Genomic DNA, 12,056 nt, shown 5'->3' on the forward strand with positions numbered 1-12,056 from the left:
AGAGCTGGCAAAACTCCTCCCAAAGCCCTGGCAAATCATCAGCAGTCAGCATAGACAGGACTGGGATGGCTGTTCCAAGGGCTTGACTCCATGCCAGGCAGGTTCCTCTCTTCACATGCCCCTAAGGTGCTGCATCTCCTTGTCAGAGTCCAAGACATGGGGAGCAGGAGACAAGATACAAGCACCAGGACCAGGGCAGCAGAACCCAGGGCAAGGCATGTCCAAAATCCAATACTAGGTCCAGATCATGGTCCCAAAGCAGGCCGAGACAAGGACACAGTCATGAGCAAGCCAGGAGTTGAGAACCTTGGTGCAGGTACCTTGAGGTAGGGTAAGCGACGGGGTTCAGGAACAGAGAAGGTGTGGCAAGCAAAACTAGGCAGCAAGGCAGCAAGGTGAGGCGTGATGGTGCAGCAAGGCACAGCAGGACACAGAGGTGCAGCAAAGCAAGCAAGTCAGGCAAGATGCAGAAGCTGACCCACAGCTAGCAGGAAGCCCTGCGCTGCTGAGGCAAGAGGGCAAGGCAGGACACAGCAAAAACCAGATGCAGCAAAGGTCAGGCAAGATGCAGGCACTGCAGCAAACAGGGAAACCCACACAGCTGAGGCCCACTCTGGAGAGAAGTGTTTGTTCTTGCATTGCTCTTCTCACAGGGCTTCCAGCTGGCACTCACTGCAAGGCTGAGAGCTCCATCAGGCCTTGGAATGATCCTACAAATACTGAGGTAGACATTCTGATTCTGGCTACCAGATGGAGCCCCAGAGCATCCCTGATCATGACACTTGCCTTTTGCACCTTTTCACTCAGCTGGAAAAAAGTACTGTTCAAGTTGCCCTGTAATTGTTTGTGACAGATCCAGATTTTCAGCAGAATGAGAGGCTTCCTCAGAATTGTTGTTGCGGCTGCTGATTTTATTTCTATACTGCTCAAGAGCTGAAGCTCTTGACGTAGAATAAATAAAAATGTAGTATAAAATGCAAATAACCATAAAACATAAATATTATAGTACAGAATTTTAAAGCCAAATTTAAATTTGGCTTTTAAAGTCTGTACTGTAGTAGCTACCAGACATATCCATGTAGGGCTGAGGAAGATGGCAGGATTCATTTCCATCCACCATCAGGGGGCACGTGCATGCACAGGTGCACTGCTGGGACCACCGCCACTGAACAGCCCCTGAGCCCCCACATGCTTTGCTTTGAACAGAGAAAGGAGATTTTCCTGCTGCCACCGCCCCCCCCCACCCAACGGAAATTCAGTGGCAATTCCATGGTGTGGCCATGATTTGGGGGCAGCACTCTTCCTCCTCCTCGCCATTTTATCCACACAGCAATTCTGTGAGGGAGGCTGGGATAGGAGTCAGTAACTGGCCCTAAATCACCCCGTGAGCTTTGTGGCCAAATGGGACTGGCAGCCCAAGCCACAACCCAACGCCCTCTCACTGTGCTCCAATGCCTCTCAGTGTGCAGCCCTCGGATGCCCTTGAGACACAGCTCCGCAACCCTGAGCCATGTGTTTTCTTAGCTGTGCAAGTATTGCCAGCACACAGAATGGACCCAGAGGGAAAAACCTATTTCAAATGAGAGGAACTGGAACCCCTTTTGTTCTCAGACAGCCTTGCTCCAGATTCCGAGCAGCATTTGGGGAAATTCAGCCTGGGAGCCCCCCCCCAAGAAGGCCGGGTCCTTTGCCACGTCCTCTGGGCTGCCACTGCAGCGGAGCAGCGATGGGAAAACACGCAGCTGACACAGCAGCTTGATCGTTTTCTCAAGCAGCTCATTTTTTAAAGACACACAACATTAACTAACTCTTAGAAATAGGGCAGTGATCCAGGTAGGTTTGTTAAATGTGTGAAATTACTCTGTGCGGTTCCATGTAAACTTGTGGTTAAAAAGGAAGCTGAGGTGGCTGGGCTGAATGCTTCCAAAATATAGCATTCCAAGATAAATATTCCAGACTCTGGATCTGAAATGGAGCAAGGGGCAGGGGCAGGGTGCTTCACTGGGTTTCCAAGGCCAATGAGCCACAAGATAAATCAAGCAGTTGGTGAGAAGCAGGCCGCCTCTTAATCAGATCAAATGAGTGAACCAAATAAGTAACATCCCATTCTCCCACCCTCTGGCCCACAATCACTGTGATTTCCCTGAGGGTGGAGCCAGCTCTGTTTAGTGGCAAAGGGAGGAGGGGAACTTAGTGTGGAATCAACTTCTAGCACGGGCAGAACTAAATCCAGAATGAGCAGGCCCATTAACTTGATGGATGCTTCTTGCTGATGACCTTTATATTGCTCACTTTGTATCACAAAGCCATTCCTGGCTGACCAGCTTTAGCATAAAAAAAGATTGTAGTTAAAAGCCTCTCTCTTGATCTGCTGGGAAGGGAAAAACTGAGAGGGGGAGAGAGGGAGACCAATTCGTGGCAGAACTGCAGGGAAAAACTTGAATTTCTTTTCCTTTTAAAATTAGAAAGCCTTATTCAAACTCACAAATGCTTTATTTGAAAGAAGGCCCAAAGGTTTAAATGTGTCCCATGCTGTTTGGAGAGGGCAGATGGTGGAATCAGAGTTCTACTCAACTCTCTTTCCCCAGTTCATGTCATTCCTGAAGGCAGCAGACAAAAGCCATCTCTTGAGAGCCAAATAGGCTGCCCCATGACCAGTTCTGATTGAGGTGAAGCTACCAAGTTCAACGAGACTAACTCCCAGGTAAACAACTGTGCTTATCAAACAGTGAAGTCAAGCTGAAATAATGCAGCACATTTTGAGAGCATTTCCTTGCAAATTCTGGGTATGGTCATAATGTTTGGGTCAAATCAGTCAGTCACCATCTGAGGAGGAGGAGGAGGAGAAGACAACCATCAGTGTAGCTAATAAGATAAAGATCAACAATACCCAGAAGAGTTTTAGCTCACTCTGACTGGAGTAGATACCTGTTGTTTTCCTCCGTGGCACAGGAAGGACACAAATTGCCAGACAAGTTAGCCAGCCCCTCTGCTCATTCCAGGGAGGCCTGGATTCTTGACCAGGAGAAATCAGTCTTGAGTCCTGACTTCTAGTAAGTTGAGTTGTCTTATGTCATGTGAATCCCTGGACCCTGAGCCTTTTCATAGCTGTGGGACCCTGGGAAGCTTGTGACCTTCTGTTGCTCAGGCAATGTGCTCTAAACCAGCCTTCCCCAACCTAGAGGCATTTGGACTGCAACTCTTACTTTTCCCATCCAGCAGGGCCATTGACTGGGAATTCTGGGCATTGCAATCCAAATGTGTCTGGAAGGCACAAGGCTGGGGAAGGCTGCTGTAAACCTGCATTCCCAGGATCCTGTTAGTGTTACCACTGAGATTATCAAGATCCATGTTACTTCCTGACACAGCATTTGTAAGAGTGGAAAATCCCTGCTTCCATTTCCTAGCCATTTCCTAGCCATAATAACTTTCCTAGTGTCAGAATCCCGGAATCAATTTGAGAAGAGGAAATAAAACTCAGGTTCAGGGAAAAGATCAAGCGTCCAGACCATCTGAGGCTTTATTGTATTACCCCAAGGTTCCCGCGGCACACTCACGATAATGCATGCTGCATTACCGGGCAGGCAGAGGTGAACTCTGCTGCCAAGCTTCAATACCATTGCAGGGCATTTATAGGTACACAGGTACAGGGCAATTGATGACAGAATGCAGAGATTACAATAAGATTCTGAGGTCATCACATACAGAACAGATAAAGAAATGTCAGTCAATCACACAGTAACAATGAGATTACAATATTTCTAATTGCCTGTACTGACACTTTAGTTCAGTAGCTTGAACCCATCTCCAGGTCTGCTCGGACATGTAAATTCAAGCTACTGAAACTATGCATAAACTCAAGACTCTTATCTACTCTAGACATTCTGAATTGGCCAGGGCACATGGAGCCTCTGGGCTAGGAAGATACTTCCTTGAATTCCAACAATGACTATTTACAATGTATATTTGGACTAAATGGCCTGTCTACTGTAGCCCACAGCTAAAGGTGAGAGAAAGGAGCGGAGGAATGCCATTTTAAACAGTGACAGCTTGGTTTTGAGAAGGAAGACAGGATTTGATCCCACACACAGAAGTAATGCTTTTCAGACAGGATTTATCCACATTTTCCCAACACTAGCCAATTTAGAGTGCTTGTTCTGACATTTAAAGCCCCAAACGGCTCCGGCCCAGGGCACCTGAAGGACTCCCTTCTCCCACATATTCCTATCCAATTGTTAGGATCTGGTTCAGATGTCCTTCTTGAAGTGCCATCCCCAAGGGAGGTGGAAGGGGTGGCAAAAAGAAGAAGGGCCTTCTTGGTGGCTGTGCCCTATCTTTGGAATCAGATCCCCAGAGAATCTCACCTGGCACCTTCCTTACAATCATTTTAGCACCTGGCAAAAACTGCGTTATTTTCCAGGTATTTTAAAAAATAATTGAATAGTATTGAATTGATTTTCAATTTTACTTAACTGATTAAATGAAACAATTCTTTTGATGAGTTTTCCACTATTCTCAGAATAAATTTTGTTAAGACACTTTGTGGAAGTCTTATTGGTATTAGTTTAAGTTTTAAAATAGCTTAAAATTAACCACTATTTATAGTATAATTTTATATTTTATTTATTTATTTATTAAAACATTTTTATGTCGCCCCATTCGCCGAAGCCTCGGGGCGGCTTACAACAAAAAATTAAAATAACATTTTAAAATATATACAATAAAATACAAATATATAATATAAAACATACACTATAAAACAAGCCGCCCTGGCCAAATAAAATTCAATAATATTAACATTTAAAATACCGCTTAAATAAAAAGGTCTTCGCCTGGCGCCGAAAAACAAATAACGACGGCGCCAGGCGGACCTCTCTGGGGAATATGGATATACACCATCCAGAAAGTCCTGTTGGGACTATTGAATGTGGTTTTATAAATCAAGTAAATAAATAAAAATAAATAATCTCAGTTTTACTTTGCAGCAAGAAATCAGAAGTAAAGCAGTTTCTCCCACACTAGAATTATTAAACTCTCAACACCTTTCTTTCCTGAATATGAAGAATTTTGCAAATTTTGGTCAATTCATACCACAAAGGAACTGCAATGAAATCTTCCCCCATCTGCACCAGCCAAAAGCAAGAGGAAAAGCTTGCTGGCCCCGTGCAGCCTGGCGGGTGGGTTCCCAGGAAGCCTCTCCTGGCCTGACTCTAAAAGCCCACCAAGGACTAGCTTGGTCAGTTACTTGCATGTAAATCACCGCGGAGCCTTCCCGACTAGTGAATGCCATTAAAAGACTTCATATAATGAATTAATTAATAAAATTCCCAGAGTTAACACCACTTCTTAATGAGCACCAGTGGTCCCTGGTTGTGCAGTTTACACCGAAACACAAACAATTTTAGTTGTGGATGATCTTTGCCATGTGGGATGGGTGGATTTTGTAGTTTTTCTGTTTTCATGCAGCTCACCCCTTTTCCTGGCTAGGAGATATGCTTGAAAATATAGAGGTCTAAAAGAAAAGCATCTATCCTGGTGGGGCTGCTGAGCGAAGGTCAGGGAGAGAAAATGACAGTGGCATTTGCTCGTGCCTTTCAAGGAATTACTACTCCGATGCAGCTTATGGCAACTCCCATCTCTCCTGGAATGCTAATGAGCCAAGAAGACAAATCGGTCATTAAGAAATAATGCTGTAGTGTAGGATTTCTTGCCCTCCACTCCAGCACCCCCTCCCAGCACTGCCCACTCCCCAACCGCTGCATCAGCAGAGGTAACGATCTTTCTTGTGCTTTCTCAGTCAACCCCGGCAGCTTCTGCCAAATTTAATCAGAGGCTAAATTAACTCTGCCTTTCCCATCCAACCTGCCCTTCCTGGAAGTAGGGGATCCAACATCCTCATGAGCTCCTGCCTCTGGTTTTCTTACTGAAAAATAGGATACTGCAAGCTAAGCAGGAAGGGAGCAAGGAGGAGGCAATTACTTGGAACACCAAATCACACCATCCATTCCGCCATTACCAGGTTCACAGAATCATTAGAAGAGACCTCAAAACTCCCACCCATTGACAGCCCTGGGAATCTTCTCTTACAGCATTTCGGGTGGGGAAACATGATATCCATGCCCCACTGCAAAAAGGAACCCCAAGTGGGATGGTGCAGAGTAAGGACCAGGGACATAGGAGCACGTGCTCTCATAACATCTTGGGTCACCACGGACAGGAAAGAGGATTCGGCTAGTATTAGGATTCAACCATTACTGAAGAACTATTATTATTAGGAAATGTACAGAAAAATGCTTGTGAATTTTCATGCAAAGCTTCTTTTGAAAAATTCTCAACAGTCAAGATGAACCACGTTTGAGAATGGAAGCTGAGAGGACCCCTTCATTGGCATAGTCATTCATTCCTAATTGGTGGCCAGCAGCCCTCCAGGGTCTCAGGCAGCCATCTTTCCCAGCCTTACCTGGAGAGGCTAGGAATTGAACCTGGGACCAAGTGTTTGCAGCCCATGTGCCTTTCCCCAGAGATCACAGCGGGAGGAGGAAGACTGAGGCTCAGATCACCATTCTTTGCGACCTGCCTTTCCTCTAGGCGGCCAGGCTGTGCCATCTAGATAAAGCGCTGTGGAGGGAGAGGGATGGGGGCCGGGTGCAGTTTAGATTGGGCATGAGTGGCTGGCTCTGGCTTCCTCCTTCTCCTTCTCTCACCCCCACAGGCCCCTTTTGCCCCCTGCAAAGTCAGCTTTCAACCTCATGGGTGCATTCAGTGCAGTTCCTTCAAGCAGAGAAGGACAAAGTGCAGGCTCCGTTTTTTGATCCCTGCTTCAAGGTCCGAGGGCAGATGACCTTGGACCTGGGACTGCTTCTACAGTGCTAAATTTTAAGAGAGATCTCCAGCTTGGAAGGGGTGCTGGAGAGGCAGGGAGTCACGTGACGGCACCAGGGAATGGCCCAGACCAGCCACAATAGCTTGCGCTCAGCATGCCTGGAAAAACAGCAAAAGCGCTCTGTAAGCATGTCCTCCACTTCTTCTGTGTGTAGTTGTGGCTGTTCTGCTCGCATCCCCCCTCATCTTTATGCACATGTCATGTCAGTCTTCTGAAGGTAGATGGAAGTGCTGAGGAAAGCATCGTTAATGCTAACGAGGCCAGTGATCGCTTGTACTTGCTCTCATTGCAGTTTAATGACCTTGCTGTTTGGTCGTGTGAGCGAGGCACGTTTGTCAATGTTAGATGGCTGAAGGATAAAGGCTTTAATCGGGGGCCAAGCTCGGGGATGCAAAGGGTGATCACTCGCCACGGTGACATGCATCTTCCACTGAGTTGTGCTCAAGATCTGCCTGGTTCATGCAGCTGCTGGCACATGAAGCAAGCTAGTTCTTAAAGCAAAAAAAGGCCCATTCCACTGATTACACAGCCAGAAACTCACCTCTGCATAGAGCTGATTCCACAGAGCTGTAGCCAGTCCCAGGGCTCTGGTGAATGCACACACCTCAGCTCCAGGCAAGGAGGAAACCATGCAGAGGAGATCCAGCCAAGCTTCGCCTTGAGGGGAGCTGTATTTGTAGCCCTGGTGGTAGAAACACCATGAGTGACTAAGCCATGTTGCCAACCAGTCAGTGCTGGCTCAAATCATTTCGGATTTTTTTCAACAGGAAAGTGTGAGTTAGAGCCCTGATGGGACACACACACGCTTGCATGGTTCCTTCTTAAAATGTCCACACATTAGCTAAGGATGAGACTCCTGGGGCAAAATTTCCAGAAGCAAAACCAGAGGTATGACAGCACGGCAAATGCACGATGTTTTGGTACCAGTTGTGGCTATTCCCAAAGACTGCTGGAAACAGGCATTCACTGACACTGAAAGGGTCACTGGTGCCCACCCCACCACCAGCCTACAGACGTTCTGGAGATCCTGATGGGAAGAAGTGACCCTTAAACCAGCTTAAGTCTATAGGACAAGTATTCAAAGAGTGTCAACAAGGGGAAATGACCAATACGGATGTAAAGGCTTCCAGCTCTTGAAGTTCACTTCCATCAAAGATCCAGTGAGTCTCTTTTTGGGGTTGGGGTTATACGAATAGGAAAGGAAGTGGCTGTTTGCATCATGAGCAAGGGAGACACTGATACTAAAAGTTTTCTATCAGCTGTACCAAACTATGAGTAGATTCAGAGAACGCCCAAGGTTTAAGTATGAGTTGTAGTTGAACCATGAACAAACCATGAACACCATCCATTATTTCTTGTGGGTTGGGAACTATGGATTGTTTGCAGATCTCAAACCATGGTTTGTCAGTTCAGCTGAGTCCAGACAAGACAACCCACAGTTTGAACGCAATGCTTGCATATGGTTTATCATGCTGTCTGGATCCAGTCAGTATCTATCATTAGCTGTTACACAACCTTTCTCCCTCCTAGGGTAGTCCCTGATCCCCAGCCCACAATGCCCCACTGCCTCTCAAGATCCTGTAAACCACCTGTGTGAGAAAAAACTGAGAATACGAAAAATTATTGCCATGGAAAGACAGACCTGTGGAAAGAGTACACCATACCTTCTTATGTTCACCCAGATGACAAAAACATATGATGGCAAGTGGTCATTTTGCAAGGTGTAGTATTTCTTGAAACATAGAAACATAGAATAGTAGAGATGGAATGGGCCCATCAGGTCCACCCCCCTGCTGTTGCAGGACACCAATCTACACCATCCCACTCAGAGGGCTGTCCAGATTCTTTTTTCTAGTGTGGGAGAGCCACCACCTCTCCAGGCAACTGGTTCCACTGTTGCATTGCTCTGATGGTGAGGAATCTTTTCCTGATATCTAGCCTGAACCTGTATTGTTGCAACTTGAGTTGATTATTGCATGTCCTACACTTGGGTATCTGCAAGAAGAGATCTTGACCTTCCTCTTTGTGGCAGCCTTTGAGATACTCATAGAGGAATATTATGCCCCTCCACCCTCAGTCTTCTCTTCTTGAGGCTGAACATGCCCATTTCTCTCCGTCTCTCCTCACAGGGCAGTATTTTCAAACCCTGGATCATTCTTGTTGCCCTCCTCTGGATCCTTTCTCAATTTTTTGCATCTTTCTTAAATCTTATTGCCCAGAACTGGACACAGCATTCCTTATAGGGTCTGGCTAGTGAGAAGTATAGGGGAACTACTACTTCTCATGATTTGGAAGTAATACTTCTATCAATGCATCCCAAAAGAGCATTTGCTCTCTTTGCAGCTGCATCACATTGTTGGCTTATATTTAGCCTGTTGTCTACAATTACTATGAGGTCTTTTTTTCAGTCCTGTTGAGCCATGTATTTCCCATCTTGTATTGATGCATTTGGATTCTTTTTCCTAGATGGAGGACTTGGCACTTGTCCCTGTTGAATTTCATTCTGTTGCTTTCAGCCCAATGTTCGAGTTAATCAGGATCACCCTGGATCGTCATTCTGTCTTCTAGGTTGTTTGCTATCCCACCCAGTTTTGTATCATCTGCAAATCTGATTATCTTTCCTTGTACTTCCTCATCCAAATCATTAATAAAGATGTCGAACAGCACTGGATCCAGGACTGAACCCTGTGGCACCCACTAGTTACCTCCATCCAGTTTGAGAAGGTGCCATTGATGAGCACTCTTTGTGTCCAATTTTGCAGCCAATTTTGGATCCACCTAATCATGCTTTTTGGCTCTGGCCTCTTGGCAGAGCAGCAGAGCAGCAGAGGCACAGGCTGGGAGAGAGGCTGAGTGGCCAGGGGACTGGCGAAGGCAAGGGAGGGGCTGGGAGGGGAGCAGGGGGCCAGGAGCAGCGGAGAGGAAGGGGGTGGGGCCAGAGGGGCCGGGAGGGAGCAGGGGGCCAGGAGCAGTGGAGAGGAAGGGGGCGGGGCCAGAGAGGCTAGAGGGGCCGGGAGGGAGCAGGGGGCGGGGCCACCGGCCGGAGAGACTGATAAGGCGTCATCCCTTGTCTGCGTCCCTTGGCTGCGGCCGGGGCTGTCCGGAAACTCCCTTCCCTGGGATGCAGAGGGTTGTTTGTTTGTTTGTTTTGTTTGTGCTATGCTGTGCTTTGCTTTGCTTTTCTTCCAATTTAAATTTAAGTTTATTTTATCCTTGTGTGTGTGTGTGTGAATGGGTTTTTGTCTGGGAGAACTGGGCGAGTGAGAGGAAATGCAGGACAGACAAGGCAGGGGACCAAGGTAGGGTCTCGGAAGGGATCTGATGGCAGACCAGGAGATGGCCTTGGCGGGAGTCACAGGTGTTGCTGCTGCTGCGACAGCTGCGACATGTTCGCCCTTCTTCCCCAGGAGAGGCAGGGATACACTTGCCCTCGGTGCAAGATGGTGACCCTGCTAGAGGAGGAGGTGAGGGGCCTGAGGGCCGAGGGAGTTCTCCAGGCCCCCCTGGAGCAGCCCCCTCTGGACAGAGGGTTGAGGGAGAGGCCACGGGAGGAGCAGCTGCAGAGACATGGAGGCATGTCACCCACAGGAGGAGGAGGCCGTGGGTGCTTCTCCTGCACCAATCTGGAGCTGGGAAACAGGTTCTCTCCACTTGGGGAGGCTGGGGCTGATGAGGCCTCAGGGGACCAGCAGGACCCCCAGCCTGGGACGTCAGGCAGCAAGGGGGCCACTGCGGGAAAGGCGAGGGCCAGGGCACGGCCGCCCACCAGCACCGGGAAGACACGGTGTCAGGTGATTGTTGTTGGGGACTCCTTGCTGAGGGACACTGAGCCGGCGGTGTGCCACCCCAACCTGGAGACAAGGGAGGTTTGCTGCCTGCCGGGCGCATGCATCCAGCATGTGATGGACAGAATGGAGCGTCTTGTTCGTTCCGGGGTTCACCGGCCGCTCCTGGTGATCCATGTGGGCACAAATGATGTGGCCAGGCAGGGTGTGGTTGGGACCACCAGGGACTTCGAGGCCTTGGGGAAGAAACTCAGGGAGCTGAAGGCCCAAGTGGCCTTCTCGTCAATCTTACCTGTCCAGGGATTTGGGCCAGGAAGGGACAGGAGGGCCTCCGAGGTGAACGACTGGCTTAGGGTGTGGTGCCAGAAGGAACGCTTCGGGTTCCTCGACCACGGCACTCGTTTTCTTGCCAATGGACTTCTGACAAGGGACGGGTTACACCTCACGAGGATGAGGAAAAGGTCCTTTGGAGATGCTCTAGCGAGCTTCGTCCGGAAGACTTTAAACTGAGCCGGGGGGGGGGGTTCAGGCCCCCCAGAAACGTGTCTGCACTGGACAAGTGTGGGGGGAGGATCGGGGCTCTGGGAGCAGGGTTTTAGAGATATTGCAGGGACTGACAGGACTCCTTCAGAGAGGGGCCAGGTATTAGGGAGGATGGGAGGAAGGAGGAGGCTGGGAACTCCAAGGAAAGGGAAGCGGTGGGAAGAAGTTGAGGTGCACGTACACCAATGCTAGGAGCATGGGTAATAAGCAGGAAGAGTTGAAGCTCTCCTGGGAATAGAAGGGTATGATCTGGTGGGAATCACAGAAACTTGGTGGGATGAAAGGCAAGTCTGGAATGTGAACATAGAAGGGTATCACCTTGCCATGGATGCAAAAGGAGGTGGTTAGAGGGATTAGACAAAAGAGGAACCTCCGTAGGAAATGGGTACTGGGGAAAATAGACAAAAGGGTATACCGGGAGGAGGAGGCTCGTTGCAGAAGGATTCTTTGCAAGGCTAAGGCTGATTACAAGCTGAGATTTGCCAAGAATATCAAGAGCAACAAAAAGGGCTTCTTTCAGCATGTAAATAGGAAGAGGAAGGGGAGACAAGTGGTGGGACCACTAAATAAGGGGGAAGGAGATCCAGTGACTGATACGAGGGAACAGGCACAGAAGCTAAATGACTATTTTGCCTCTGTGTTCTCCCCAAAGCAGGACGGGGGAGATCCGCATAGGAGATTAGATGAGGCTGGGGACTTAGGGGCACAGATTAGAGTCACCCCCCCTTGAAGTCAAGGGGTCCTCAGGGCATTGGACATTACAAAGGTGCCAGGCCCTGATGGGTTACACCCGAGAGTACTTAGAGAGTTGGCAGGGGTTCTCTCATGCCCGCTGGCCTCCATTT

The sequence above is a fragment of the Varanus komodoensis genome, unplaced genomic scaffold (assembly GCF_004798865.1).
Source record: "Varanus komodoensis strain SLA01 unplaced genomic scaffold, ASM479886v1 scaffold15, whole genome shotgun sequence".
Lineage (NCBI taxonomy): Eukaryota > Metazoa > Chordata > Lepidosauria > Squamata > Varanidae > Varanus > Varanus komodoensis.